The sequence below is a fragment of the Wolffia australiana genome, chromosome 15 (assembly GCF_029677425.1).
Source record: "Wolffia australiana isolate 7733 chromosome 15, ASM2967742v1".
Taxonomy (NCBI): domain Eukaryota; kingdom Viridiplantae; phylum Streptophyta; class Magnoliopsida; order Alismatales; family Araceae; genus Wolffia; species Wolffia australiana.
In genome coordinates this window covers 2,706,215-2,711,009 of record NC_135849.1, presented here as the reverse complement: position 1 = coordinate 2,711,009, position 4,795 = coordinate 2,706,215, and the positions used below count along the sequence as shown (strand labels likewise).

The window sequence follows — 4,795 nt, the reverse complement described above, 5'->3', positions numbered from 1 at the left end:
CTTCCCCAAAGTAAAATCGTGCATCCTTAAGCAGCTTCTTCCTCTCATGAGACGTCCATCCTATGGGAATTTTTCCTGAAACCAAAAAATTGACAATGTGCGCGTACCAAGGAAGTGATGTTCCTTGTGCGGTTAGGACATATTCATCAGGAAATGCATCATTTATAATCTCAGGTTGGGTGCTCATGATTCGAGAGAGATGATCTGCTACTACATTTTCACACCCTTTCTTATTTTTGATCTCTAAATCAAATTCCTGCAATAAAAGCACCCATCTGATCAACCTAGGTTTGGCCTCCTTCTTCGTTAAGAAGTATCTAATAGCTGCATGATCAGAAAAAACAGTAATTTTACTACCTAACAAGTAAGATCTAAACTTTTCTAAAGCAAAAATAATGGCCAGCAGTTCCTTCTCGGTAGTAGTATAATTTAGTTGCGCGTCCACTAAGGTTCTGCTGGCGTAGTAGATGACCACGGGTTTCTTGTCGATTCGCTGACCTAACACTGCACCTACTGCAAAATCAGAAGCATCACACATTAGTTCAAAAGGAAGGGTCCAATCGGGCCCTTGCAAGATTGGCGCATTAACTAAGGCTTCCTTCAATTTATAAAATACATCTTTAGCTTCTAGTGTTAGTTCAAACTCATGGTTCTTAGACGATAAAAGATTTGTAAGAGGTTTGGAAATTTTAGCAAAGTCAAGAATGAAACGTCTATAGAAACCCGCGTGGCCGAGGAAACCACTAAGGGTTTTTAGGTTGGTTGGAGGTGGAAGGCCCTGGATGATTTCGATCTTGGCCTTGTCCACTTCCAATCCACGGTTGCTTACCGTGTGTCCCAGCACTACTCCCTCCTGCACCATGAAATGAGATTTTTCCCAGCTTAGGACAAGGTTGGACTCAATGCACTTCTTCAATACTTTGGTGAGGCTTAAGAGGCAGTTTGCGAAGGTAGATCCAAATACTGAAAAATCATCCATAAAGATTTCTAGACATTCTCCTACTAAATCAGAAAAGAGGGCATTCATACATCGCTGAAATGTTGCGGGGGCATTGCATAGCCCGAAAGGCATACGCCTAAAGGCATATGTCCCTACGGGACTCGTAAATGTTGTCTTCTCTTGATCATCAGGATGGATGTTTACTTGGTTGTACCCTGAATAACCGTCAAGAAAACAAAAATATTGTTGCCCCGACAACTTTTCTAATATTTGATCCATAAAGGGTAGAGGGTAGTGGTCTTTCTTGGTCGCCTTGTTTAGCTTCCTATAATCAATACATACTCTCCATCTAGTGGTCAATCTCTTCTGCACCTCTTCCCCTTTTTCATTCACTTCCACTGTAATTCCAGACTTTTTTGGCACCATGTGTACGGGACTTACCCATCTACTGTTGGATATGGCGTAAATTATTCCTGCATTCAACCACTTTATAATTTCTTTCTCAAGAACCTCTCTCATGTAAGGGTTGAGTCTCCTTTGATGCTCTCTACAAGGTCTGGTTTCCTCTTCCAAAAATATCCTATGTTCACAAATTGAAGATGGAATTCATCTAATATCATCAAATGTCCAACCTAGAGCCTTCTTATGCTCCCTAAGTACCTCGAGCAAGTCTTTTTCGTGTTCAGGAGTTAGTGATGAAGATATGATTACAGGTAGGGTTTTCTTCTCACCTAGATATGCATATTTGAGGGATGAAGGTAAGGGTTTCAGTTCTGGTCCTATCTCTACTGAAGGGGAGTCTATGATTTCTTCTTCTAGCTCTCTACCCTCTACTTGTGACAAGTATTCCTTAACCACACTCTCTCCTTCATCCTCTGTACACAGTTTTAACTCCTCATTCCTTCCTAAGGGACACTTCATCATTTTTGATATATCAAGTTGGACTCTCTCCTTTCCAATTTTAAACTCCACCGTCCCCTTCTCCCAATCCATAATCATTTTTGCCGTAACTAAAAATGGTCTTCCTAAGATAATAGGAGCTAAGCTAATGTTTCCCGATATCTTTACATCAGTCACTATAAAATCTACAGGTATTTTGCAATTCTCTACAGTGATCATGACATCGGTTAACCTTCCCTCGGGTTGCCTAACAGTTCCATCAGCTAGGAGTAAATCCATATTTATTTCCTCCAAGTCTCCAAACCCACACTACTCATATAATGTCGTTGGGCTGATGCTTATGCTCGCTCTCGTATCTAATAAAACTTTAGAAAAGGTATTTCCTCTTATTTCACATGTAATGAAAGGGGCTCCGGGGTCTCTCATCTTAATAGGGATGGCATTAAGAATGCTAGAGGCATTTTCAGATAATTTAACTACTTCCCTAGGCTTCCTAATGGTGCAAGAATCCTTAAGGTATTTCTTTAGGGAGGGTGTACACCTAAGCATGTCCTCTACAGTAACAGTCATGGTGGCTCTTTTAAAGTTCTCAAGTAATCTATTTTCATAATCAACACTCGGTTTTTTCCTGTTTAAAGCTGAAGGGTAAGGAACATGTTGCCCACTCGTAGAAGGTAGAGGTTCCTCCACGTAGGGAGAATCCTCTCCTTCCTCTCTTGGTTCATTCCCCTTCTTAGAATTCTCTATATAATTCTGATAAGGATCCTGAAGTTCCTTTCCATTTCTCAATTTTGAGATTGCTAGAACTTCAGGATCTTCTCCATTCGTATCATCATGAATGGAGTGTTGCACATGATGTAGGTTGCATGGATTTATTACCGGTTTCGTGGGAAGTTTATATGATGTGCAATGGGGTTCTAGAGTTATACCTTGGTGTTCAGGTGGTGCAGGTCTGAAGCTCTCCAATAGATTCCTCATCTGTTCTTGGGACTCCAACATCTGCTTCGTTTGGAACTCCATCATGACTTGCATGCGCATCTCCATCTCCGCTCTCAACTTCTGATTTTGCTTCTCGATCATATCTGAAATAACCGGGGTTAGTGTAGAGAAATCAGGTTGAGTTTGAGAGGGAGCCTGATACTGCTGTTGGTGTCTTGATTGAAACTGCTGCTTCTGCTGAAATTGGTGTTGAAAAGGAGCTTTGTTCCCTTGGGTGAAGCTCTCTCCACTTTGAAATCCGACTCTCTTTTGGCCAGCCCATGGTTGTTGAGGTTCATTGAAGGCTTTCACTTCTTCCTCCATGGACTGGCAAGCTCCATCTTCATGTTTCCTGCTAAAACAGAGAGAGCAGATTTTAGCTTTAACAATGGGAGAATTACCTAAAAAAACGTTCTTCAAGGTGGAGGTGAGCTCCTCCAATTTCAGGTTGGTCTCTCTTAAACCCGCTTGTAGCTCCCCCTCCTTGGTGTTGACCTGCAGAACTCCTGTTCTTTTTGGCTGCAGGTTTCTCCCATTCTGATTGGTTCCAATCTCCTGCAAGTTAGTTTCTGCAACTCTCTCCAAAATATCGAAAACTTCGTCCTCATATGCGGTATAAAACGTTCTGCCCGTAGCGAGATTTACTTTGTTTTTCATAAAATCAGCGAGAGATTCATAAAATATTTGAGCTAATTGACATTTCTCAATGCCATGGTGAGGACATTTCCTCAACAAGTCATTGAATCTCTCCCATGATTCACTAAAGGCTTCTCCATCATGGGGATGGAAATTATGAATTTCTCTTCTGTAAAAGTTGGTTTTGGAGAGAGGGTAAAATTTCTGCAGAAATTTTCCCTGCATTTCTTCCCAAGAATTAAAAGTAATTCCTAGATTACGATACCATGCGAATGCTTTATCTTTTAATGTCAAAGGAAAATATTTCATTTTAAGTATTTCTGTAGATATTCCTGGAACATTTTGAGACGAGCATCTAATATGAAAATCATCAAGGAATTCTAATGGGTTTTGGGCAGGCAATCCATTAAACTCAGGCATGGAATTAATTAATGCATTGTCGTATCGAAATGAAATACCGTCGCCGATGTTCAGATTTACATCGGTTTGTCGTAGGCTTCCCGACGGTGTCGACCTGTCCAGCATGGTCCTCCTCTCATGCTGCTGATGAACCTCTTCAGCCATAGTTCTCTGCTGAATTTCTGGTTCTGTAACTGTAGAATCCGGAGTGGCGTCTCTAATAATTTTTTCTGCAGACTTCTCACCAGCTCCTAAGCGTGTAACTACCATAAATCTTCAGCAAAATGTTAGCAGACGATGAGCTGAGGATTTTAAAGTCCTTCAGCTTAAGAGGATAATAAAGAACGACTGTAGATTCAGAAAAACAGAAAATTCCTACTGTAATACCGTGCTCCCCGGCAACGGCGCCAGTTGATAAACTCAAATTTTAGATATTTTTACTGGTTATTTAGCAGTTAATACGTGTGAGGATTTGAGCTTATAAAACGAATTTGTAAACCTCACGGCTTAGGGCAAGTGAGGGTCGATCCATAGGGAGCAGGTAAGACAGTACTGATTCTCGCTTTTGAGTTAGTTTATCTCGGGAAATATATAATTCAGTTCTTTTAATCAACTTAACTATCTTTAGGGAAATTTAATTAATCACCTTAGGTCAGTATAGTAAGTTCTTTTGCTCACAAGCTCACGCTTGTGAAGAAGACAAAAACACAAGCACCTGGTGTGCTTGTGCCTCTGCGCATAGAGCACATCGATCGCTTCAAGCTAGCGCGAGCTGCTTGCGGTGGTCGCTGTGCGCAAGAGCGCTTGCGCGCAGGGCATGCGATGCCTGCGCGCAAAGATGCCTGCGCGCAAAGGTGCCTGCGCGCGAGCGACCCTCGCACGCCGTAGCCGCTCGCACGCTATGGCCGTGCGGTGCTCCTCGTAGCGCGAGGCTGCACCTGC

The 4,795-nt window shown here is 42.0% G+C and overlaps 1 non-coding gene across 1 annotated transcript; it reads left to right on the top strand.

Annotated features, from left to right (window-relative positions):
- Nucleotides 1-3,524: 3,524 nt before the first annotated feature.
- Nucleotides 3,525-3,627, top strand: LOC144713361 (small nucleolar RNA R71). The gene has a single exon (XR_013584026.1). It is a non-coding gene; the product is annotated as a small nucleolar RNA R71 (small nucleolar RNA).
- Nucleotides 3,628-4,795: the final 1,168 nt, after the last annotated feature.